This window comes from Bos grunniens, chromosome 6, assembly GCF_055505025.1.
Source record: "Bos grunniens cultivar Pamir isolate PY7600 chromosome 6, Bosgru_T2T1.0, whole genome shotgun sequence".
Lineage (NCBI taxonomy): Eukaryota > Metazoa > Chordata > Mammalia > Artiodactyla > Bovidae > Bos > Bos grunniens.
In genome coordinates this window covers 91,978,082-92,005,292 of record NC_141170.1, presented here as the reverse complement: position 1 = coordinate 92,005,292, position 27,211 = coordinate 91,978,082, and the positions used below count along the sequence as shown (strand labels likewise).

Genomic DNA, 27,211 nt, shown 5'->3' with positions numbered 1-27,211 from the left:
ATAAAAGCTAGCTTAATGATTTTAAATAACCTGATAATAATTAGGTTATTAATATTTTAATTTAAGAAGCATTTATAGAAGTGAATATTGTATGCTTAGCATTACACTAGTTGCCTTAGGGCTTCAGAAGGTTAAGAAAAAAGAAGTTTATTTTTTATTTGCCTTTGGAGACACAAGTTATGTAGAAGAAACAATTAGAGAAAAATATATGGTATTCCGTCTAACATTTGCTGAATGAATGAATGACATTAATCTATGAAGGCTGAAAACAGGGTGTGTGTGAAATATGGGGATATACAGAGTGTTGTTGTGTAGTCGCTAAGTCATGTCTGACTCTTTTGTGACCCCATGGACTGTAGCCCACCAGGCTTCTCTGTCCATGGGATTTTTCCAAGCAAGAATACTTGAGTTGGGTGCCATTTCCTTCTCCAGGGATATACGGAGTGAGATGGGCCTTAATACTTCTTATCTTGATATGCAAAACTGTTACAATCTGACCCTTTACTATTCTAACTGCACATATCATAATTCTTCTACATGCATTCAGGACTTTAGTCATATTGAACTGTCCCCTCAGCCGCTACCTATGTCCCTCTGCATAAACTAGTCTTTTCCCTACAGTGCTCCCTTTCTCTTCATGCAGCTGACTCCGTCATCAGTGAGATTCTTCTCCTAGTTATCTATGCATACCTCAATCATGGCATTTATCATACTATATTATAATTGTCTGTTTCTGCCAAACCATGCCATTCTTGAGGGATTACATCTTATTGAATTTAAATCCCTAACATATTGTAGATGAAAAGAATTATTGAATGAAGGAAAAAAATCATGTTAAACTATCTCTTAAATGAAATACTGGAGAACAGATCGATGGAGAGTAAGCAGATGAGGACATTTTGAGTAGAAATAGAAAACATAACATTTGTTTAGCTGGCAGACTAGTCTAAATGAGATTGTTTTAGTGAGTACTGAGAGAGCTCTAAAGATGGAAATAATGGGGGGCTTTAATGCAAGCTGGAAATGTCCAGATTCCACATAAATTGTAATAGTCATTCTTAAGCAGGAAGATGTAGAAAAGTTTTTCAGGTTGTTTATTCTGATAGTTGTATATTTTACAGACTCCCCTTTTCAAATCTAATCTGTTCCTAAAAACATGTTGGATAGCAAATACTTGGGTAGCAGCAACGTGTGTTTTGCTATTTTATGTGACAAAAAATATTACAACCAACCCTGCAAAATTGTACCTCAATTTCCCAAAACACTTTTAAACAGCTATATAACAGTCACACAAGAATTTCAGTAAGGTATTTAAAACACCAGTTACCTAATTAAGGAAAAAAAAGCATTTATTGAGAACATTGATATGTTTGTGTGCAGTAGACAATAATACTGTTCTATATCAAATATTACTTTTTAATTTGAAAAAGCCTATTCTGTATTGTAAGTAAATAGTATAATAGTATGTTATAGGTACTAAAAATATCTAAATTTTCTGGGTTGATTGTATCCTTAGCCACCTGGCAAAAGCACAGTCTGGGACCAGTGAAGTGCTAAGCTTGAGGAGCATGGGAAGGGTAGGAGGGAGTGGGAATGTGCTGACTACAGTAAGGTGCTCTAAACCAAACAGTAGTGATCACATTAGGCTAAGAGCTGAGATATACTGCAGACTGCTCTTCACTGTCAGCCTATGTTTGTGCAGGGTACTTTTTTTGCTGGCATACATCTTCAGATTCATAAAAAATTCCTATTTAAGTATTGAATTTGGGGTAAGATATTTGGCATGTCATTATTTAAATATTTGCTTTCAGGTAGTGAAAGTTTGAATAGTGATGTAGAACCTGTTTCATTGGGTTCTTTTATTTATTATTATTTATTTATATTAATTGGAGGCTAATTACTTTACAATATTGTATTGGTTTTGCCATACTTCAACATGAATCTGCCACGGGTGTACACGTGTTCCCCATCCTGAACCCCCCTCCCACCTCCCTCCCCATACCATCCCTCTGGGTCATCCCAGTGCACCAGCCTCAAGCATCCTGTATCATGCATTGAACCTGGACTGGCAATTCATTTCATATATGATATTATACCTGTTTCAGTGCCATTCTCCCAAATCATCCCACCCTCTCCCTCTCCCACAGAGTCCAAAAGACTGTTCTCTACATCTGTGTCTCTTTTGCTGTCTCGCATACAGGGTTATCGTTACATCTTTCTAAATTCCATATATATGCGTTAGTATACTGTATTAGTGTTTTTCTTTCTGGCTTACTTCACTCTGTATAATCAGCTCCAGTTTCATCCACCTCATTAGAACTGATTCAAATGTATTCTTTTTAATGGCTGTATAATACTCCATTGTGTATATGTACCATGGCTTTCTTATCCATTCATCTGCTGATGGACATCTAGGTCGCTTCCATGTCCTGGCTATTATAAACCGTGCTGCGATGAATATTGGGGTCCATGTGTCTCTTTCAATTCTGATTTCCTCAGTGTGTATGCCCAGCAGTGGGATTGCTAAGTTGTATGGCAGTTCTATTTCCAGTTTTTTAAGGAATCTCCATACTGTTCTCCATAGTGGCTGTACTAGTTTGCATTCCCACCAACAGTGTAAGAGGGTTCCCTTTTCTCCACACCCTCTCCAGTATTTATTGCTTGTAGACTTTTGGATCACAGCCATTCTGACTGGCATGAAATGGTACCTCATTGTGGTTTTGATTTGCATTTCTCTGATAATGAGTGATGTTGAGCATCTTTTCATGTGTTTGTTAGCCATCTGTATGTCTTCTTTGGATGAATGTCTGTTTAGTTCTTTGGCCCATTTTTTGATTGGGTCATTTATTTTTCTGGAATTGAGCTGTAGGAGTTGCTTGTATATTTTTGAGATTAGTTGTTTGTCAGTTGCTATTATTTTCTCCCATTCTGAAGGCTGTCTTTTCACCTTGCTTATAGTTTCCTTTGTTGTGCAGAAGCTTTTAAGTTTAATTAGGTCCCATTTGTTTATTTTTGCTTTTATTTCCGATATTCTGGGAGGTGGGTCATAGAGGATCCTGCTGTGATGTATGTCAGAGAGTGTTTTGCCTATGTTCTCCTCTCGGAGTTTTATAGTTTCTGGTCTTACATTCAGATCTTTAATCCATTTTGAGTTTATTTTTGGGTATGGTGTTAGAAAGTGTTCTAGTTTCATTCTTTTCCAAGTGGTTGACCAGTTTTCCCAGCACCACTTGTTAAAGAGATTGTCTTTTCTCCATTGTATATTCTTGCCTCCTTTGTCAAAGATAAGGTGTCCATAGGTGCGTAGATTTATCTCTGGGCTTTCTATTTTGTTCCATTGATCTATATTTCTGTCTTTGTGCCAGTACCATAGTGTCTTGATGACTATGGCTTTGTAGTAAAGCCTGAAGTCAGGCAGGTTGATTCCTCCAGTTCCATTCTTCTTTCTCAAGATTTATTTGGCTATTTGAGGTTTTTTGTATTTCCATACAAATTGTGAAATTATTTGTTCTAGTTCTGTGAAAAATACCATTGGTAGTTTGATAGGGATTGCATTGAATCTATAGATTGCTTTGGGTTGTATACTCATTTTTACTATATTGATTCTTCTGATCCATGAACACGATATATTTCTCCATCTATTAGTGTCCTCTTTGATTTCTTTCACCAGTGTTTCATAGTTTTCTATATGTAGGTCTTTAGTTTCATTAGGTAGATATATTCCTAAGTATTTTATTCTTTTTGTTGCAATGGTGAATGGAATTGTTTCCTTAATTTCTCTATTTTCTCATTATTAGTGTATAGGAATGCAAGGGATTTCTGTGTGTTGATTTTATATCCTGCAACTTTAATATATTCATTGATTAGCTCTAGTAATCTTCGGGTGGAATCTTTAGGGTTTTCTGTGTAGAGGATCATGTCATCTGCAAACAGTGAGAGTTTTACTTCTTCTTTTCCAATTTGGACTCCTTTTATTTCTTTTTCTGCTCCGATTGCTGTGGCCAAAACTTCCAAAACTATGTTGAATAGTAGTGGTGAAAGTGGGCACCCTTGTCTTGTTCCTGACTTTAGGGGAAATGCTTTCAAAATGAAGTGAAGTAGATGATCTTTGTTGTAGACTGAGGTTTTTTGATTTGCTAAATCTTGTTATTCTTAGTATATTAAAAAAATGGAGAGTTCTTTCTTGCATCAGTATTTTTTTAAATGTCTTTTCTGATTCTTCTTTCATTAAAGTCAAAAACACTAAAAAACTATAGTATGGACTTTGTGAAAGTCCAACTTGGGTTTGAATTCTGGTTTAATGTTTGTTAGCTGTAGACCCTTGGGCAAATAGTTCAACTGTTATGAGGCTATTCTATAAAATAGAGACTATCTCATAGTTTGTTGTAAGAGTTAATTTGAACAGTGAAGAAGGTATGCTACTACAGTACTTATTATAGTGATAAATACCTAGTACTCAAATATTATTTTTTTGTAAAACTAAAAACATAAGACATTTAAAGTCTAAGTACATGTGAAACTTTTCTTTTGGATTGTACCCTATTGATACATCTTCATTTAACTTTAGTAAAAGTAATATATTGGGTTTTTATAGTTAAAAATTTTTTTTCTCTATTCATCTGAGCCATTACCTACCCCTCCCCCAAATTATTTTGTCTTTATACTGTAACAAAGTATTTGTAAAAGGAACATGAGTTCTGTGATAACCATAGCAGTTTTGTTTATTGTTGTGAATATTCCCCAAGCTGGTGACAACCCAATGTTTATCAGTATGTGATTGGAAAAATAATTTGTGAATATTTATACAGCATAATAGTATTTAGCAATAGAAAGAGCTAACCATGGAATGACTTATTCACAAAACTTCATGGTGAGTCTCAGAATTATCCTCCTGAGCAAATAAAACCTGATACTAAAACAATACTATATGATTCCATTTATATAAAACTCTAGAAAGGACAAATTAACTGAAAAAAAAATTAGCTGTTGCCTATGTCCTGGAGTAGAAGAATTATCTGGAAGGTGGTACATGAAAAGTTTTGTGGTGATAGAAATATTCTATACCTTGATTATGGTGATGGTTACAGAAGTTTGGATCTTTTAAAACTCAAAAGTTTACACTGAAAATGGGTATATTATATTGTTAGTAAATGACATTGTAGTATAAATTATATGATTTATATAGTTTACTGGAATGTAAACTGTGAGAAAGCATAGATTTTTTTTGTTGTTGTTGTTCATTGTGATGTATCCCTACTTCCTAGAATGGTCCTTTTGTGTATTTGATGAGTGAATTGATAAATCTGATAGACATTTAAATTCAATAAGCTATGAGCATTTCCTTTTCAGTATTTTTTCCTACAGTCTTTTTTCCACTTGTTAGTCTTGTCTGTTTTTCATATAATAATGTATTAGTTCATATTTTCCAAGAACTTCTATGAATAAAAGGATCCAACTCCACTAAAAATCTTCTTGACCTATTCAAAGTAAAGGAAAATTTATATCAGTATATTTTTATCAATGATTTAGAAAGAAGAAATTATGATATTCCTAAATACATGTATGTGGGGCTTCCCTGGTGGCTCAGAGGTTAAAGCATCTGCCTGGAACGCGGGAGACCCGGGTTAGATCCCTGGGTCGGGAAGATCCCCTGGAGAAGGAAATGGCAACCCACTCCAGTACTCTCGCCTGGAGAATCCCATGGAGAGAGGAGCCTGGTAGGCTACAGTCCATGGGGTCACAAAGAGTCGGACATGACTGAGCGACATCACTTTCACTTTCACTTTAAATACCTATGTAAAAGGAGTTCTTGTCACCAGGATTAAAATCCACAGAAGACTCTCATTCTCTGATATGAGAACTTTGCAACCATGTATTTAGTCATGCTCCCAAAGCTTCCCTGGTAGCTCAGACAATAAAGACGTCTTCTTGCAATGCAGGAGACCAGGCTTTGATCCCTGAGTCGGGAAGATGTCTTGGAGAAGGGAATGGCAACCCACTCCAGTATTCTTGCCTGGGGAATTCCATGGACAGAGGAGCCTGGTGGGTTATAGTTCAGGCGGTTGCAAAGAGTTAGACACAACTGAGTGACTAACACTCTAACTTTCTCAGAGCTAAGGGGACCTAGTAGAGGGCAACAGCCTTGAGAGCCAAGGCAAAGATATAAATGTGGTCAAGGAAGCATCTAAAATGTAGATAAGGAAGACAGGGAAAATTCAAAGGTAGCTGATTATTAGGTCTAAAGAATGGGGTTAGATTATAGGTAGGAAAGTGAGGGAACAGCTCAGAGTCTGGGAAGGTCAATATTAGATTGGTAAAATAGTAAGAGATGGTTTAGGCAGAGAGAGCAGAACACAAATAGTGTGAACATGTTGATGCCCATATTTGTGCATGGTTGGCTGTGTGTTTTAAAGATGAACATAATGTCTTAAATGCTAGATTACATATTACTCCACTGAACTTGGACTTCACCTTCTTTTTTCAAAAGCACAAACTCACCAGCCTGTTTTCCAATGTTTCCAACTCTGTCATTTCACCTGTAATGGGCCTCCCTTGTTGATAGCCCATTACACATGTTCTTATACCTGTATACTCCTCTGTGTGTAAAATCTCTGAGCCATGATACATCCCATCCCCTTCAGTGAGTAACTGGAAGACACTTAAGATTTTCTGGGTCTCTTGGGAATGCAAATAATTCTAAATTTACAGACTCAGCGATTTGTCTTGGAAAAATGTAGTTTGTAATTACTTCGATTTCTGTGCATCATTAGAGAATCGTCCTAGGAAAGTGAAAGGTTTCAATTCTGTCCTGATATCATAGAAGCCAAATGAAAATTTCTGCAACCCTTCTCTCCCATTAATGGCTTTCTACTGTCTGCTCCTAGAGAGTATACTTTTCTGGTCTGTAAATCCATCAAGTAATCTATTACCCTTAGTCAATTATGGCATTAATAAACCAGAATATCCGATTATAATTAAACTGGAATGCCATATACATCAGAATGGACCTTCATTCCTGGTGAACTGTTGTTGTGGGAACATTCTGTCACCACAGCCCCTGAAGCTCATGCCTTCATGATTGTGTACAGGGGGCTGTGGTGTCAGATATCAGGAGACATCTTGCGGATAATTGCAGAGTGAGAGCCACTGCAAGTTTAAGTGGGCCATTCAGAGCACCTTTGAAGAGACGTTACAGACTGCTGTCAGATCTACTCTTTTGTTCTGATCTTTCATTGCTTTGGCTGTCTGTTTCTGCTACCTTATTCTATCTATACTTTCTGTATCTACCCCACTCTAACCTTATTAATTACGTCATGCTAAACCTGCCTTTAAATTTGTTATTTTTTAATAGAGACCCTGTAGTATCCCAGTTTTTATTTTCATTTTTTGAAAAATTGCATGCGGCTTGGGCCACTAAACCATTGTGTACTTGGGAAATACAATATAATCAAACAAGAATTGAATAAAGTTTCCAGCTACTTGACTATGAGAAGTACCCAACAGTCTTAAATTTTTGCTATGGGATTTAAAAAAATCTTTATGTTGAGGTATAGTTGATTAACAGTGATGTGTTAGTTGTAGGTGTATAGCAAAATGATTCAATTATACCCATGTAAGTATCCATTCTTTTTCAAATTCTTTTCCCATTTAGGTTATTACAGAATATTGAGCTGAGTTCCCTGTGCTATACAGTATGCCCTTGTTGGTTAACTGTTTTAAATAAAGCAGCGTGTACATGTCAATCCCGGACTCCCAATCTATGCTCTCCCCGACCCTTTCTTCCTGGAAGCCATGAATTAATTCTTTAAGTCTGTGAGTGTTTCTGTTTTGTAAATAAGTTCACTTTTATAATTGTTTTTTAGATTCTGCATTTAAGTGATACCATATGATATTTCCACTCCAGTACTCTTGCCTGGAAAATCCCATGGACGGAAGGCCTGGTGGGCTGCAGTCCATGGGGTTGCTAAGAGTCAGACACAACTGAGTGACTTCACTTTCACTTTTCACTTTCGTGCATTGGAGAAGGAAATGGCAACCCACTCCAGTGTTCTTGCCTGGAGAATCTCAGGGACGGGGGAGCCTGGTGGGCTGCCGTCTATGGGGTCGCACAGAGTCAGACACGACTGAAGCGACTTAGCAGCAGCAGCAGCATATGATATTTGTCTTTCTCTGTCTCACTTACTTCACTTAGTATGATAATCTCCAGGTTCATCCTATGGGATATTTTTTATACTTATTCATAGATACCTTTTGCTTATATCTTGCGTTTACACTCTGTTTCATATATCCATGCTAGCTGAATAAAAGGCAAGTGAAGTTGCTATAAAACAAGGTATGGTTGTGATATAAATCAAGTAGACCTTGTTTTCAACTTTGACATGTAGAAAGAAAAAGACTATGGAGATTATGAGTTAGAGAATATGGATGTGAAATTGATTCATCTCTTATTAAATGTGGATGCTGAAAAGTAACTTAATATTTCAGTTTTTTAATATATAAAATGAGAGTTATGATAATTCCTACTTCACAGGATTACGTAAGACAAGAGATAATGTGTATGAAAACACTTATTGCATTTAAGATACTACATATATTAATTGCTGCTGTTTAAAAAAAAAATCCCTATGTACTTTTCTAATATAATGCCCTAAAATTGAGTGACAGAAGCAGCCATGTGCAATTCATCTTTGTGTACTGTTCTTGAAGATAGAAATTGTGATAGTTACTTACATCACTGCCTTCATGTGAGTAAAACTAATCTTTGCTATATTTCATAATGTGATTGTGTTATTGCTGTGTTTATAATTATACTTTGAGTTTGCCTAATTTTAAATTATTTGAATCATCCTATTCTGCTTTTTAAAAATTCACATTGATTTTTTGTATTGGATATTTTAGATTTGGTAGACTAAAAGAGACACCTTTTCTCTCTAAGAGTAGCGACTGGGGTGGTGTGTGTGTGTTTATATTTGTTGTGTGCCTGTGTTCACATATGAATTGTAACTGTTAAGGATTGCCAGGTAGTATAAGTGAAAGTCAATCATGGTTACCAATCTAGTAAACAGATTTGTTCTAAAGGGTAAATTATTCATTTGTGACTAAAGCAACAGGTTGTTTTAAATCTCAATACACATGTACACCCATGGCGGATGCATGTTGATGTATGGCAAAACCAATACAATATTGTAAAGTAAAAAAAATAAAAAATAAATCTCAATACAGAAAGTGAACTTTATAGCAATATAGTTTATAAACTATAGATATTCCTTCAAACATAAACAATTGCTTGACATTAGATAATATTTCTTATCTTACTGCTGCTACTGCTGCTAAGTCGCTTCAGTTGTGTCCGACTCTGTGTGACCCCATAGACGGAAGCCCACCAGGCTCCCCCTTCCCTGGGATTCTCCAGGCAAGAACACTGAAATGGGTTGCCATTTCCTTCTCCAATGCATGAAAGTGAAAAGTGAAAGGGAAGTCGCTCAGTCGTGTCCGACTCTTAGCGACCCCTAATATGTCTTAGCGACATATTAATAGATATGTTAATATCTATTAACATTAGATAATACATAAAATACAGTTTTATGTATATATAAATGTGTATTTTCTAAAGTATATTTTTACTTTTTGATTGTATGTATTTACCTTTTTGCCGGGGACCAGCCCCGGCTGATCCAGGGTATTCGAAGGAGAGACGGCATAGGCGAAGATCAGGAAACAATTGCTTAATTAAATGTTAATTAAGGATATAAAGAGTAATAGAATGAGGATAGCTCAGTAAAATTCAGTGAAGAAAAGAGGCTGAAATAAGGATAGCTCAGTGAGGAAATTCAGTGGAGAAAAGAGGCTGAAAATTCAGCCAGAAGGTAAGAGAAAGAACGACATGGTGAGACCAAGTTTCGGTGAACAAGGCCCGCACTTTATTTTCCAAAGTAGTTTTTATACCTTAAGTTATGCATAGAGGATAATGGGGGAAGGGGTAGAGTCTTGCAGCAAAGCAGGCTTTCTTCCTGCAAACTTATCATATGCAAAAGCTTAGGTGATTTGCATCATCTTCTGGCCCGGAGGCCTGTTAACATTTTAAGACCTTTTCTTCAGAAAACTTATTTTTCTCTAAAGGTGATTGGTCAGGAGCCACCCTCCAAAAGCATTAGATAAAGTTGCATTCCTACAGCGCAAAGGTGTGGTGGGCTATAACAAGAAAAAGAATTAACTCAAGGGTCCCAGGTTACAAACATTAAAGCTACTACTTACACCAATTATATTAATCAATACACTGCCAGGGACACAGCAGGTAAGGGATATGGAAACTTAGCAGCAAACATTGGCCCAACAAGTGAAAATCCCTTCACCAATACAATTTCTAATCAATCTTTTAACTATTCAAAAGAATCTGTGTTTACACAGTTTAGAACATCTCCTGCCTCTCACAGTTGGGAGGCTCTGAACAATCACATGTGGCCTGAAAAACCTATTCAGGCAGGCTAGAGGATTTCCAAAGCAGTTTGTAGGTTAAACACTGTCACACCCAGGAATTATTAACTGGAGCTGTAAGCTAACTCTTTTTTCAGAGAGGTAGTGGGGGACAGCCCCCCGTAAAGTCAGAGGTGTAGGTGAAAGCACAAAGCAGAAAGTAGGCAGACTCTGGTTTTGGGGGTAGATTGCTCGAGAATTTCCAGGGAGACTCCTGAGGCTTGATCCCGCCTTTGCGTATGCCAAGCCTCCTTCCTCATGACCTTTGCCAGAGGCGGAGCTCGCTCTCCGCACCTTTTATTTGTATTAATTTTTCTAAGAACCAATTTATAGCTACATTAGTTTTTCTTTATGAGTTTAGGTATAATATAATACAGATTTATTCTGAAAAACAGCTACATAAATTATGATTCTTGAGTCTTACCATAGCATCTTTAGGAAAGTAAAATGAGCATCTCTATACATTTTTTAATGGGCATATAAATATTTCATTGAAGTGGCCTCTGTAAGTGAGCATTCTTTTTGGAACCTGGAGTGAAATAATTTTATTTCAAAGCAGTTAATGAAAATATATTTTAAAAAGTAACATTATAGAGAGATTTTTATCCTATATAAATAACATATATACAACACATACAAATGTTCCTAAAGAATTTTGCTGTAAAAGAAAATGTTACCTTTTGTGTTGTATATATATAGTGTTGCTGTGTCACCATATGGAGCTATCTTGTGGGTCAGTCAGTAAAGAAATTTAGGAGGAATTAATTTCTCAAAAGTTCTAGTAGTAGTAAGTTTATTTTAAAAGGCTGAGTCTAATAAACAATAGTAGTATTTTCTAAGAATTGATAAAGGCAAGTAGTAAAGAATGAGTTTGTAAGAGAAAGTGAAAGCAGTGTCCTGGTAAGACTGATGAGTATGAAATACTCATCTTTGCTTTTCAAACCAAACCTTTTAGGTCATCAATCAGTTAAGAGTGGCAAGTAGTGACCATTAGGTGGATTCATTAACACCCTGCAGCCTGCCTGTACAGGGTGACCCACATCTGTCTTCATTAGAAGTTTTCTGGTTGCTGGTAGTGAACAGATGGGTCATTATTGCCAACACTGCCCTCTGGGGCTACCTGGAGGACATGCAAAGTCATCCTACATAGGACACATCCCTATTAACCTACTAGGATATACACAAAATATTTTGAGTAATGATGATATATTGAGATTTTTTTTTTTTAGCCAAAAGGCTGCCCATGTGGATTCATATTTGCAAACTGTTTATGCAAAAATATTATTTTGGAGGAGAGGGAAATTGCTTAAATGCATATTTAAAATATAACTATTTGAACATCTGTGAAAGCTCAGATACAGTTGAATTGTAAATTAGACATAAACTGATAAATTTTTATTCAGATTATTTGAATTTAACAATATATTGAAAAACTTCAGTAGGAACATGGTATGTAATAGACATGGTTTTATTGACAATGCTTTTATGTCTAATATTTCAAGATTTCCTTCCATTTGTTTAGTAGGGTTCAAATAAGATTATACCTTAAAGCATATGATACTAAACTGAAAATTTAAGATATTAAAAGCTTAAATACATATATTTGATCCATCTAACTGACTTAAATAAAAGCAAAATCATGTTTATAGTCTTAGAGTATGCAATTTTAGTATTGAGTTATATCTGAGACTGTTTCTTTCAGAGGCAGCAAACACTTTTGTTATGGTAGATTAATTACACTGGTTGTACTTTCCTGGGTATAAATGATGGGAAGATACTGACTGTGTACATTTATCTTTGTACCATGCTTCTTTTTTTAATCTACTGAGATGCCTTTATTCATTAATGTTCAGGGTTACCAGTAATGCAGGCTACATGTATAAACTTAGAACACTGAAAGGAAAACTATTTTATGAAATGGTTACTCTTCCCATAATACTATAATGTGGTATTTTAAATTTAGTGTTCTGAGTTTAGAAATCTGGAGGCTGGGGTCCTGGGAAATTGGAAGACAGAAATTCTATTTTTTTCCTTAAATCTGATTGGCTGGCTAGTGATGAATTTGGTTTCTTTCATGTAAGTTTTTAACAGAAAACTTTTATGAGGGCTACTACATCATGATGATTCTGATGTTAATAATAACAGTAATTGTGGGCTAGTTTTCTCTTTATATTACAGTATTCTTAGAAGATATTCTTTGCCTAAGAACCCAAATGAGAGTATACTGCAAGCACATTGCCCTACTTTTTGTTAAAAAAGTAAATGTTTTCTTCATGTTTGTTGGTTTGTTAGTTTTAGCAGTGATCCACTTGCTTTACAGTTAGGGAGAGGAAAAACCATAGATTCTTTAAGGATCACATTTGAAATGATACTCAAGCTCTGTGTCTAATGTAAAATTTATTTTATTTCAGGAAACTGCTTATATTTTTTCCCAAAGCAACAAAGACAATCAAAGAATTAGGACTGTGTTGTGAGAACTGTGTTGTGATTGCAATATCTTTTTTCCACCATGGAACTCTCACTGTGATAGTTGAAAATTATAGAAGGTTAATAGAATAACATGAAAAATTTCAGTCTTGTATATCAGTGTGGTAGGGCTGCTATAACAAATTATTATAGTGTTCAGTCAGTTCAGTTCAGTCACTCAGTCATGTCCAACTCTTTGCGACCCCATGGAATACAGCACATCAGGCTTCCCTGTCCATCACCAACTCCCGGAGCATATTCAAACTCTTTTCCATCGCATCAGTGATGCCATCCAACCATCTCATCCTCTGTCATCCCCTTCTCCTCTCACCTTCACTCTTTCCCAGGGTCAGGGTCTTTTCAAATGAGTTCTTTGCATCAGGTGGCCAAAGAATTGGAGTTTGAGCTTCAGCATTAGTCCTTCCAATGAATATTAAGGACTGATTTCCTTTAAGATGGACTGGTTAGATCTCCTTGCAGTCCAAGGGACTCTCAAGAATCTTCTCCAAAACCACAGTTGAAAAGCATCAATTCTTCCACATTCAGCTTTCTTCATCCAACTCTCCAGCTTTCTTGTCCAACTCTCACATCCATACATGACTACTGGAAAAACCATAGCTTTGATTAGACAGACCTTTGTTGGTAAAGTAATGGCTCTATTTTTTAATATGCTCTAAAAGATGATGCTATGAAAGTGCTGCACTCAATATGCCAGCAAATTTGGAAACTTAAAATGATTGGAATGAAAACTGACCTTTTCCAGTCCTGTGGAAAGGTTGTTCATACCTTTTCTTCCAAGGAGCAAGTGTCTTTTAATTTCATGGATGCAGTCACAATCTGCAGTGATTTTGGACCCTGAAAAAATTAAGTCTGTCACTGTTTCCATTGTTTCCCCATCTGTTTACCAGGAACTGATGGGACCAGATGCCAAGATCTTCATTTACTGAATGTTGAGTTTTAAGCCAACTTTTTCACTCTCCTCTTTCACTTTCATGAAGAGGCTCTTTAGTTCTTCTTCGCTTTCTGCCATCAGGGTGGTGTCATCTGCATATCTGAGGTTATTGATATTTCATCTGGCAATCTTGATTCCAGATTGTGCTTCATCCAGCCCAGCATTTTGCATGATGTACTCCGCATGTAAGTTAAATAATCAGGGTGACAATGTACAGCCTTGATGTATTCCTTTCCCTATTTGGAACCAGTCTGTTGTTCCATGTCCAGTTATAACTGTTGCTTCTTGACCTGCATACACATTTTTCAGGATGCAAGTCAGGTGATCTGGTATTCCCATCTCTTTCAGAATGTTCCACAGTTTTTTGTGTTCCACAGAGTCAAAGGCTTGGCATAGTCAATAAAGCAAAAGTAGAAGTTTTTCTGGAACTCTCTTGCTTTTTTGATGATCCAGTGGATGTTGGCAATTTGATCTCTGGTTCCTCTGCCTTTTCTACATCCAGCTGTAACATCTGGAATTTCATGGTTCACATACAGTTGAAGCCTGGCTTGGAGAATTTTGGGCATTACTTTGCTAGTGTGTGAGATGAGTGCAATTGTGTGGTAGTTTGAGCATTCTTTGGCATTGCCTTTCTTTGGGATTGGAATGAAAACTGAGCTTTTCCAGTCCTGTGGCCATTGCTGAGTTTTCCAAATTTGCTGGCATATTGAGTGCAGCACTTTCACAGCATCATCTTTCAGGATTTTAAATAGCTTAATTGGAATTCCATCACCTCTACTAGCTTTGTTTGTAGTGATGTTTCCTAAGGCCCACTTGACTTCACATTTCAGCATGTCTGGCTCTAGGTGAGTGATCACACCTTCATGGTTATCTGGATCATGAAGATCTTTTTTGTATAGTTCTGTGTATTCTTTCCAGCTCTTCTTAATATCTTCTGCTTCTGAGGACCTAAAATGGTAGGTCCATACCATTTCTGTCCTTTATTGTGCCCATTTTGCATGAAATGTTCCCTTGGTATCTCTAATTTTCTTGAAGAGATCTCTAGTCTTTCCCATTCTTTAGTTTTCCTTTATTTCTTTGCATTGATCACTGAGGAAGGTTTTCTCTTGCTATTTCTCTCTTTGCTATTCTTTGGAACTCTGCATTGAAATGGGTATCTTTCCTTTTATCCTTTGTCTTTCACTTCTTTTCTTTTCTCAGCTGTTTGTAAGGCCTTGTCAGACAGTCATTTTGCCTTTTTGCATTTCTTTTTCTTGGGGATGGTCTTAATCACTGCTTCCTGTACAGTGTCACAAACCTCTCTGTCCATAGTTCTTCAAGCACTCTGTCTATCAGGTCTAAAACCTTAACTCTATTTGTCACTTCCACTGTATAATCTTAAAGGATTTTATTTAGGTCATACCTTAAAGGTCTAGTGATTTTCCCTAATTTTCTTAAATTTAAGTCTGAATTTGGCAATAAGGAGTTCATGATCTGAGCCACAGTCAGCTCCTGGACTTGTTTTTGCTGACTGTAGAGAGCTTCCCCATCTTTGGTCACAAAGAATATAATCAGTCTCATTTTGGTATTGACTATCTGGTGATGTCCCTGTGTGGAGTCTTCTCTTGAGTTGTTGGAAGAGGGTGTTTCCTATAACCAGGGCGATCTCTTGGTAAAGCTCTGTTAGCTTTTGATCTGTTTCATTTTGTACTCCAAGGCCAAATTTGCCTGTTACTCCAGGTATTTCTTGACTTCCTACTTTTGCATTCCAGTCCCCTGTAATGAAAAGGACATCTCTTTTGGGTGTTAATTCTAGAAGGCCTTGTATGTCTTCATGGAACCATTCAACTTCGGCTTCTTCAGCATCACTGGTCAGGGCATAGACCTCGATTACTGTGCTATTGAATGGTTTGCCTTGGAAACAAACAGAGATCATTCAGTCATTTTTGAGACTGCATCCAAGTACTGCATTTTGGATTCTTTTGTTGACTATGATGGCTACTCCATTTCTTCTAAGGGATATTTGCCCACCTTAGTAGATATAATGGTTATCTGAGTTAAATTCACCCATTCCAGTCCATTTTAGTTTACTGATTCCTAAAATGTTGACGTTCACTCTTGCCATCTCCAATTTGACCACTTCCAATTTGCCTTGATTCATGGACCTAACATTCCAGGTTCCTATGCAATATTGCTCTTTACAGCATCAGACTTTACTTCTATCACCCGTCATATCCACAACATTGTTTTTGCTTTGACTCTGTCTTTTCATTCTTTCTGGAGTTATTTCTCCACTGATCTCCAGTAGTATATTGGGCACCTACCAACCTGGGGAGTTCATATTTCAGTGTCCTATCTTTTTGCCTTTTCATACAGTTCATGGGGTTCTCAAGGCAAGAATACTGAAGTGTTTTGCCATTCCCTTCTCCAGTGGACAACTTTTTGTCAGAACTCTCCACCATGACCCGTCCATCTTGGGTGGCCCTACACAGCATGGCTCATAGTTTCATTGAGCTAGACAAGGCTGTGGTCCATGTGATCAGTTTGGTTAGTTTTCTGTGATTGTGGTTTTCAGTCTGTCTGCCCTCTGATGGAGAAGGAAGAGGCTTATGGAAACTTCCTGATGGGAGAGACTGACTGAGGGGGAAACTGGATCTTTTTCTGATGGACAGGGCCATGTTCAGTAAATCTTTAATCCAATTTTCTGTTGATGGGCAGGGGTGTGTTCCCTCCCTGTTGCTTGACCTGAGGCCAAACTATGGTGGAGGTAATGAAGATAATGGCGACCTCCTTCAAAAGGTTCCGTGCATGCATTGCTGCACTCAGTGCCTCTGACTCTGGAGCAGGCCACCACCAACCCACACCTCCACTGGAAGTCTCCTGGACAGTCATGGGCATGTCTGGGTTAGTTCTTTTTGGGGTCACTGCTCCTGTCTCCTGGGTCCTGGTGTGCACATGGTTTTGTTTGTGCCCTCCTAGAGTCTGTTTCCCCAGTCCCGTGTAAGTTCTGGTGGTTCTATGGTGGGGTTAATAGTGACCTCCTCCAAGAGGGCCTATGCCATACCCAGGTCTGCTGCACCTAGAGCCCCTGTGGCAGGCCACTGCTGACCCCTACCTCCACAGGAGACACTCAGACACAGTTCTGGCTCAGTCTCTGTGGGCTGGGCATGCATTTTGTGCCCTTCCCAGTTATGAGTGGCTCAGGTGACCAGGTGCTTGGTGAGCACTGTCCCATTTGGGCCGTGCATCTTAATCACCTCCCTTGTCCTGGCTGCTTGGTTTCCTGGGTATGCTGTGAGAGCACCATCTCAGGTTTGCCATATGTCTCCTCTGGAGAGCTGATCTCAGGCTGCGACCCTCCTGGCAGATGTCAACCATCCAGGATCTCAGTAAGACATGGTTAGCAGCTGGAAACCTGCTCACAGTTTGGTGAAAGATGCAGTCTCTGGGGCTGAGATTGTAGTAGCCCCTTGCCTTCTGGCTCTGGCTCTGGCTGTGGCAAGCCTGCCTCTCTGCCTCTGGGTGGGGAGGGGCCGGTACACAGCTGGCTAGCTCTCCTTTGGTATTCGTTCAATCTGCTGTTCTGTGGGCAGGCCAGGCTTCTCGTTAGGTTGTTAGGTTAGAGCCTTTCGTGGGAAAGTTCTCTTTTCCGCAGTTGTGGTTAGACGTGTTGGTGGCTTAAAAAGCACAAATTTATTTTTTCATGAGCCTGGAGGCTGAAGTCCAAGATTAAAGTGTTGGCACGTTTAGTTTCTTCTTTTGGCTCTGTCCTTGGCTTACAGTTGTTCATCTTCTGGCTGTTTTTTTTTTTTTTTTCCCATGGCCTTTCTTTACATGGCCTGGTATCTCTTCCTCTTCTTATAAGGACACAAATCCTAGTTGATCACGGCACCACCTTTACCCTTATGACCTCATTTAACATTAGTTGCCTCTTTAAAGGCCCTATGTAAATACAGTCACACTAGGGGAGGAGGTTAGGGCTTCCATATGTGAATTTGGGGGACATACAATTCAATTCATATCATCCTGCAAGAGTAGGAATATTTCATATTGGTGAATTTTGGTTTTGGATTTAATTTTATTATATTTTATTGCTACACTTAGGAATTTAGGATTTATCAGTGCAACTTGTAAATTAATTTTTTACTGTAGCTGACTCTTCAGCAACTCAGAGATTGGGGTGCTAACCCTGCCTACTGTAAAAAATCTGTATAACTTCTATGTGGTTCTCTATATACATAGTTCCTCTGTATTCACTTCACAGTTGCCATTTATAGATTCAGCCAAACTCAGATCATGTAATACTGCAGTATTTATTGTTAAAAAATCTGTAGGTTCACCCTTGCAGTGTATAGCTGTGATGTTCATGGGTCACCTGTATTTTTACAGGTGTGATATTTTACATGTGTGATATTTTAAAAAGTAGTTCTATATATGTAGGAACAATTTTTTGTTTGATCATTTTCTCTCTTAATTTATCATTTAGGTTGTAGGTCACTCAAAGTCTTTGGCCTCAGGACCTCTTTGCACTCTTAAAATATTGAGGACCCTAAAGATCTTTTATTTATGTGGATTGTGTCTACTGACACTTGTATTAGAAACTGAAACTAAGAAACATTTAAAATATAAGAATATATGTGCTTATGAGAGAGCAGGAGTAAAATAGGCAAATAAAGCCTTAGTATTTTCTAGAGACTGAATGTGCCTCTCCAAAATTCATATGTTGAAAACTTATCCTTAATATGATGGTATTTGGAGGGGAGCCTTTGGGAGGTGATGAGGGCATGAGGGGAAAAGCCCTCACAAGTCATGAATATGATTAGTGCTTTTATAAAAAAGACTCCAGAGATCCCCCTTACTCCTTCTACCATGTGTGGACACAGTTTGAAGATAACTGTCTGTGATCAGGAAGCTGGTGCTCACCAGACATCGATCTTTTGACTTCTTGGCCTCAGAAAATGTAAGAAATAAATTTCAGTTGTTTAAGTTATCCAGTTAATAGTAAAAATTACTATTAACTGGATAACTTAAACACCCTGCTTATTTAACTTCTATGCAGAGTACATCATGAGAAATGCTGGGCTGGAAAAAGCACAGCTGGAATCAAGATTTCCGGGAGAAATATCAAGAACCTCAGATATGCAGATGACACCACCCTTATGGCAGAAAGTGAAGAGGAACTAAAAAGCCTCTTGATGAAAGTGAAAGAGGAGAGTGAAAATGTTGGCTTAAAGCTCAGCATTCAGAAAACTAAGATCGTGGCATCTGGTCCCATCACTTCATGGGAAATAGATGGGGAAACAGTGGAAACAGTGTCAGACTTTATTTTTTTGGGCTCCAAAATCACTGCAGATGGTGATTGCAGCCATGAAATTAAAAGACGCTTACTCCTTGGAAGGAAAGTTATGACCAACCTAGATAGCATATTCAAAAGCAAAGACATTACTTTGCCAACAAAGGTCCGTCTAGTCAAGGCTATGGTTTTTCATGTGGTCATGTATGGATGTGAGAGTTGGACTGTGAAGAAAGCTGAGTGCCGAAGAATTGATGCTTTTGAACTGTGGTGTTGGAGAAGACTCTTGAGAGTCCCTTGGACTGCAAGGAGATCCAACCAGTCCATTCTAAAGGACATCAGTCCTTTAGAAGGAAGGACTGATGGAAGGACTGATGTTGAAGCTGAAACTCCAGTACTTTGGCCACCTAATGCAAAGAGTTGACTCATTGGAAAGGACTCTGATGCTGGGAGAGATTGGTGGCAGGAGGAGAAGGGAACGACGGAGGATGAGATGGCTGGATGGCATCACCGACTTGATGCACATGAGTTTGGATGAGCTCCGGGTGTTGGTGATGGACAGAGAGGCCTGGCGTGCTGCAATTCATGGGGTTGCAGAGTCCGACATGACTGAGCGACTGAACTGAACTGAACTGAACTGAGCCTCCATGGACTAAGGCAGTTTTTCTATAAAATTAATTTTGATGCTGAAGATTCTCTGAAAGGAAATCAAGGACTCCCCAGGGGTCACTGGAACAAACTTTGAAAACTGTGACTATAGGATCTTTGATGTTATAAATAGCATCATTTTGTTATTGGTGATTAAATGCCAAAATTTAATGTTAATGGTTAGTAGTAAACATTCTATTACTATGTGTATTATTACATTGTATTTTAATATATATGTAACTAATACAACTGTTTTTTAGTTAATAAAGTACAAGTTAATCTTTAAACATATAGTGAAACTTAAATTGGGAATGAGAATAGGTTTTCTAACTAAACCTGTTAAAATTATAGCGACCTTTAGAGATATTGCTGGCATTTGAAACTCTTATACAGAATGTCCTAGAATGTTATACTGTCAGCGGTGAACTTGAGGATTGACTAGTTTGAAATGGCAGTCTTAGGCAAAGCAGTAAACTTTGAAATACCCATAATTGCTCTTAATGTCAAAAATGACACATGGCCAGGGGGAACTTCCCAAGATGGCAGAGTAGAAATATTCTGAGCTCATATACTGTCTCAGACACACTAAAATTATAACTACTTATTATAGAACAACTGTTGATGAAAAAGCCTGGAACCTATCAGTAAAGAAACTGAAAATATAAAGAAGGAACAACAGTGAGATGGGTAGAAGGCATGCCGTTGAGGTATAGTCAAGATCTATACCCCTGGGTGGGTGACCCACAAATGGAGAATAATTAAAATCACATAAGTTCAAGGAGGAAGGGTTCTGGCTCTACATTGGGCTTCCCAGCCCCAAGTTTCTGCACTGGGAAGACAAGACCCTGGAATGTTTGGCTTTGAAGGCCAGTAGGGATTCCTGGGTGGCTCAGTGGTAGAATCCATCTGCCAATGCAGAAGATGTGGGTTCAGTGCCTGGGTTGGGAAGATCCCTGGAGGAGGCAATGGCAACCCACTCCAGTATTCTAGCCTGGGCAATTGCATGGACAGAGGGGCCTCGTGGGCTACACACTGTCCATGGGGTCTTGAAAGAATCAGATACAGCTTAACACCTAAACAACAACAACATGAACTTACTTTCCAGGATCTTGATGGTTGGGGGAAATAGAGACTCCACTCTTAAAGGACACACACAAGATACCACATGCTCCAGGACTCAGAGCAAAAGCAATGATTTGAAAGGAGCCTGGGTCAGACCTACCAGCTAACCTTGGACAGTCCTATATAGAGAGGCAGTAGGCAACTGCAGCTCACCTTGGGGCCATATAGACACTGGCAGCAGCCCATTTGGGGAAGCTCATTCTACTATGTGGATGCTGGTGCTGGCAATCACCATTGTAGAATCTTCCCTCTAGCTTATTAACCTCAGTACCTAACCCTATTCTCACACAACATCCCAACCTAGTAGGCACCAGTACTGGGATACATTAGGCCAAGCAACTAACTGGGCAGGGACAGTCCCACCAAGCAGAGAGGCAGCCAGTCTCAAGACTCACTGAGCCTGCAGCCACACTTAAACACGGCCCTGCCCACAAAAGGTCCCAGGATTTTATAGTCAGCCTAGCAAAGGAAAAAAAAAAAATAAAGGAAAAGCATCACAGGGAGGAGAGGTAATCAGAATTTTGAGAGTTTAAATAGAGGAATTTGAGCTAGTCATGGAGATCAAGAAAGGAAGACTCAGCTTTAGAAGTGAGGTTAGAGGAGAGATCTGAAGAACATGACTTGGAAGAGGGTTCAGAAAAGGACATTCTAGGCAGAGAGAGCATCAGAGACCCTGAGGTGGCAAGGGGGAGTGGATGTCCAAGGAGCACAGCCTGGATGTTTCTGGACATATATACTCATAAGGAAATATGCGAAAGATTATTAATTACTTTGTGAAATGGTTACCTTATTGTGGAATTATGGTTAAGATTCAATATGCCAGCAAATTTGGAAAACTCAGCAGTGGCCAGAGGACTGGAAAAGGGCAGTTTTCATTCCAATCCCAAAGAAAGGCAATGCCAAAGAATGCTCAAACTACCGCACAATTGCACTCATCTCACACGCTAGTAAAGTAATGCTCAAAATTCTCCAGTCCAGGCTTCAGCAGTATGTGAGCCGTGAACTTCCAGATGTTCAAGCTGGTTTTAGAAAAGGCAGAGGAACCAGAGACCAAATTGCCAACATCTGCTGGATCATGGAAAAAGCAAGAGAGTTCCAGAAAAACATCTATTTCTGCTTTATTGACTATGCCAAAGCCTTTGACTGTGTGGATCACAATAAACTGTGGAAAATTCTGAAAGAGATGGGAATACCAGACCACCTAACCTGCCTCTTGAGAAATGTGTATGCAGGTCAGGGAGCAACAGTTAGAACTGGACATGGAACAACAGACTGGTTCCAAATAGGAAAAGGAGTACGTCAAGGCTGTATATTGTCACCCTGCTTATTTAACTTCTATACAGAGTACATCATGAGAAACGCTGGGCTGGAAGAAGTGCAAGCAGGAATCAAGATTGCCAGGAGAAATATCAATAACCTCAGATATGCAGATGCAATGACCCTTATGGCAGAAAGTGAAGAGGAACTAAAAAGCCTCTTGATGAAAGTGAAAGAGGAGAGTGAAAAAGTTGGCTTAAAGCTCAACATTCAGAAAACGAAATCATGGCATCTGGTCCCATCGCTTCATGGGAAATAGATGGGGAAACAGTGGAAACAGTGTCAGACTATTTTTGGGGGCTCCAAAATCACTGCAGATGGTGACTGCAGCCAGGAAATTAAAAGACGCTTACTCCTTGGAAGGAAAGTTATGACCAACCTATAGCATATTCAAAAGCAGAGACATTATTTTGCCAACAAAGGTCCATCTAGTCAAGGCTATGGTTTTTCCAGTGGTCATGTATGGATGTGAGAGTCGGACTGTGAAGAAAACTGAGTGCCAGAGAATTGATGCTTTTGAACTGTGGTGCTGGAGAAGACTCTTGAGAGTCCCATGGACTGCAAGGAGATCCAACCAGTCCTTCTAAAGGAGATCAGTCCTGGGTGTTCTTTGGAAGGAATGATGCTAAAGCTGAAACTCCAGTACTTTGGCCACCTCATGCGAAGACTTGACTCATTGGAAAAGACTCTGATGCTGGGAGGGATTGTGGGCAGGAGGAAAAGGGGACGACGGAGGATGAGATGGCTGGATGGCATCATGGACTCGATGGATGTGAGTTTGAGTGAACTCCGGGAGTTGGTGATGGACAGGGAGGCCTGGCGTGCTACCATTCATGGGGTTGCAAAGAGTCAGACACCATTGAGCGACTGAACTGAACTGAACTTAGTGGTTCAGATGGTAGAGAATCCACCTGCAATATGGGAGACCTGGTTTGATCCCTGGGTTGGGAAGATCCCCTGGAGAAGGGAATGGCAATCCACTCCAGTATTTTTTTCCTGGAGAATTCCATGGACAGAGGAGCCTGGTGGGCTATAGTTCATGGGATTGCAAAGAGTTGGACATGACTGAGTGATTAATACTTTAACTTTTCTTTAAATGATCTAGGCTTTTTACATCATATCATCAGGAAAACTGTTTACCAGAGAAGTGAAAAATGTAATAACTACTTGTATATTCTTCTGACTTCAGTAATAAATGGCACGTAGGATTTTGGATTTTGATAGGAAAAAAATACATTGTAGGCTTAGGAAAAGAAGAACTCTTTTTCAAAATATGCTTGCTAATAAAGCATAATATTAGCAAGGCTTCAACCCCACAGTCTAAAATGAAAGATATAAGTCTATCAGGAAACCCCTTTTGTTTCAGTGCTCATTGTTGAAAACTTTTCAAAAATATATAAGCCCTCTCCTTCATTTCTTTTAACTTTATATCTAAGTGGTATAGTACAGGTAGGGAGTATATGGATATTGGTACTTTTAAGATATAAAGTAATATGTTAAATGTAGTTTTTATATTAATACTGCTTTCCTCTTGTGCTCTAAAAACTTCATAAAGCAGCAGAATCTTTTATATTTTTGGGTGAAAGACAATGAAGACACTGACTTACAGACTGTTTGGTGTCCAGATGTATAATAAGCAATACCATTCAAATGGTTGGGCTTCCTTGGTAGCTCAGTGGTAAAGAATCTACCTGCCAATGAAGGAGATACCGGTTTGAACTCCGGTCAGGAAGATCTCCTGGGGAGGGAAATGGCAACCCACTCCAGTATTCTTGCCTGAGAAATCCCATGCACAGAGGAGCCTGGCAGGCTACAGTCCATAGGGTCTCAAAGAGTTAGACATGACTTAGTAACTAAACAATAACATTCAAAAGGTTAAATCTTTTAATTATTTATTTTTAATAGTTAAATCACTACATTGGCTGATTGGATTTGAAATTTTCTTTGTAATTGAATATTATGGGAGTTATTTCAGAAATATAAACCTGAAAATTTATTTCAGATCAGTGTTTTATTTTTTTTTTTAGTATTTTCATTATGGAATTCAGAAAGCACTTGTCTGAGATACAGTTGTAGGTTGCTTTCTGAAAAAAGCCCATCTTACTCTGCTGATAACCAAATGAGCATTTTTAATCTTCTTTTTATAAGTATTTTTATTTGAGAAGAATGTTTGGCTCAGTGAACTCGATTGATTGCTTAGATTCCTAAAAAGAAGAAGCAATAAGGAAAAAACATTTCCGTAATGTTTTGCTGTAATTGATGGGCCCGTATTTGAATTTTGAGCCTTTTGACATCTGTAAATGCTGAACTAAAAAAAAGAATGAAATTTCTTCATATTTCTGAATATGTATTATACATTTGATAAAAAGGACCATAACTGATATTGATTGTCAGAAAAAATAAACTTGTGAATAAATAAAGCAGTCACTTGTATAGTTACAGGTAGAGAGACTAAATTAGGCAATTTGAGTACTGGTTATTCACTTAATAGTGAAGGTGATTTATGGATATTACATATTCCTGATTTATGAATGGTAACAATAATAGTTGGTCTAGTAGAAAGGGAATATATTTGCAGCCATTTCTGATGTCTTTTATCAGTATTTCTACAGATGAAGATATATTTTCTTGTTAGCTTATGGTAAAAGAATGTGACAAAAATACTTTCCAAATGGAATAAATATTAAAGTGTGGCTTTCTCTTTAAATTTTGACAGGTTATGTATTAAGACATACTGTATATCCATACTCAATTTGCCTTTTGTGAGAGTCAGGTTAGATCACATTTTTCACTAAATGTGTAATTTAAAAAATTGTTAGTCACTGAATTCATTTAAATATTAAGTAGATAATATATTTGATTATATTATAAACCATATATTTTTGGTATATTAAACAGGCTTCCTTCAGCTTTGATATATATATATGTATACATATATATATACATATATATATAAAATGAAATAAGTTGCTAAAGACTCTGAGGCATCAATCTTTCAGTTGTATTTAAGTCATAGCATAATCCAGTAGAAAACATTAAATGAAATATACATCAACCTCTACTCATGAAACACACTATAATACAGTACTTTACTGAACTGCAGATGGATATCCAAACTAAAATGTGGATAAATGTATTTGCAAATTTACTAATTCTGATACAGTTGTAGTTGTAAAAATACACAGCTTAAACATGCAGTGTAATAGTATAAGTCAATGTCATAACTAATACTGGTCATCTTAGTGCATCTGTATTCAAGCTCTGTTGTCTTATATTAAGTAGCAGAAATTGCCTAGATATTGGGGCAGTTATTTAGGCAGAGCAGCTCTGTGTTGTTTAAATGAAAGCTTGGTGGCAAGTGAGTCTCTGATTTGTCTGCTTTGTTGGAATATTCAAATATGTGTTTGTTTACTTTGTGTACTCCTTAAAGGTATTTAAGGACTCCTTAAAGGACTTCCCTGGTGGCTCAGACGGTAACGCGTCTGCCTGCAATGCAGGAGACCTGGGTTTGGTCCCTGGGTTGGGAAGATCCCCTGGAGAAGGAAATGGCAACCCACTCCAGTACTATGGCCTGGAAAATCCCATGAACAGAGGAACCTGGTAGGCTACAGTCCATGGGGTCGCAAAGAGTAGGGCACGACTGAGCGACTTCACTTCTAAAGGTTTTTTACTTTTCTTGGTAGGTGTATCAGGTGACAGTAAACAGAGCTCAGTTTGTCTTAAATAGAAAAGGAATTTATTGGTACATTTTAGAGTAGGTCTACCCTGGGTCCAGTTTAAGGCTGTTTAAAGGCTCCAGTGATGTCACCGGGGCCTGATTTATCTGTCTCGATTATGAGAACCTCCTGTTTTGTACTTCTTTTGTTTATAGATGGGATTTTTCCTAATAGTCAAATGGAGGTTATTGCACTGAATAGCCTCACAGTCCCTTGTTCAAGTATAGTGAAAGAGTTATCTCTGCTTCTGGATAATTTGAACAAAAGTCCATTTTGAACAATTTATTGGTTTGTGATGTTTATTTGTCATGTATTAAATTCCTGTATTCATTAGGGTCAGTTTCTGGGCTATTTAGATTGCTCAAACAGCTAATATAGGATAGGAATATTGCAAAAGAAATCTTTTTTTATTTTATTAGAACTTCTATCTTTGAAATGAGTGCTATTTTAGAGAATGGATGTGATAGCTTTTTGTAATATGATTGGAGAATTGTTGTAACAATTGTAACATCATTATAACAATGATGTTTACAAGAGTTGTACCTTTTTGGCACATATGAAACATTTTAAAGTGAGAAAAACACTTCTAACTAGCTGTAAGTGACATAGAAAAATATTTTATTTAAAATAGTTATCCAGTAAATGGATTCCTTGCAAAACTCTTTTTCTAAATTCTAAGAGATTTATAAATAATTCTCTTAAATAATTCTTAGCTCTTCATACAAGATGTATGATCTTGCCATTGAAATGGTAATTTGGCTCCTGGCTTTGTTAGCATTATTTTTGGTTTGCTATTTTGCTGCCTTGGACAGGAATTGTACGACAGTGTTAAATGATAATGGTGGTGTCTGATATTTGGCATCCTATCCTGCTTTTAGTGGGAATGACTTTAGTGTATTTAGTGCTTATTTTTGATGTTAATTGGAGAAGGCAATGGCACCCTAGTGTCTGCCTACAATGCGGGAGACCTGGGTTCAATCCCTGGGTCAGGAAGATCTCCTGGAGAAGGAAATGGCAACCCACTCCAGTATTCTTGCTTGAAAAATCCCATGGACGGAGGATCCTGGCAGGCTACAGTCCATGGAGTCACAAAGAGTCGGACACGACTGAGCGACTTCACTTTCACTTTGGCTATCTAATGAAGTCACCATGTGAAGGATCTCACTAAACATACGGAGAGCTTTTCTTATGTTAATAAAAGTGAAGTAGCTCAGTCGTGTCCAACTCTTTGCAATCCCATGGACT

General features: G+C 38.1%; 1 protein-coding gene across 23 annotated transcripts in view; it reads left to right on the top strand.

Moving 5' to 3' along the window:
* Window positions 1–27,211, top strand: part of STPG2 (sperm tail PG-rich repeat containing 2) — a 630,294-nt gene that overhangs the window by 55,524 nt on the left and 547,559 nt on the right. The window lies entirely within an intron of this gene.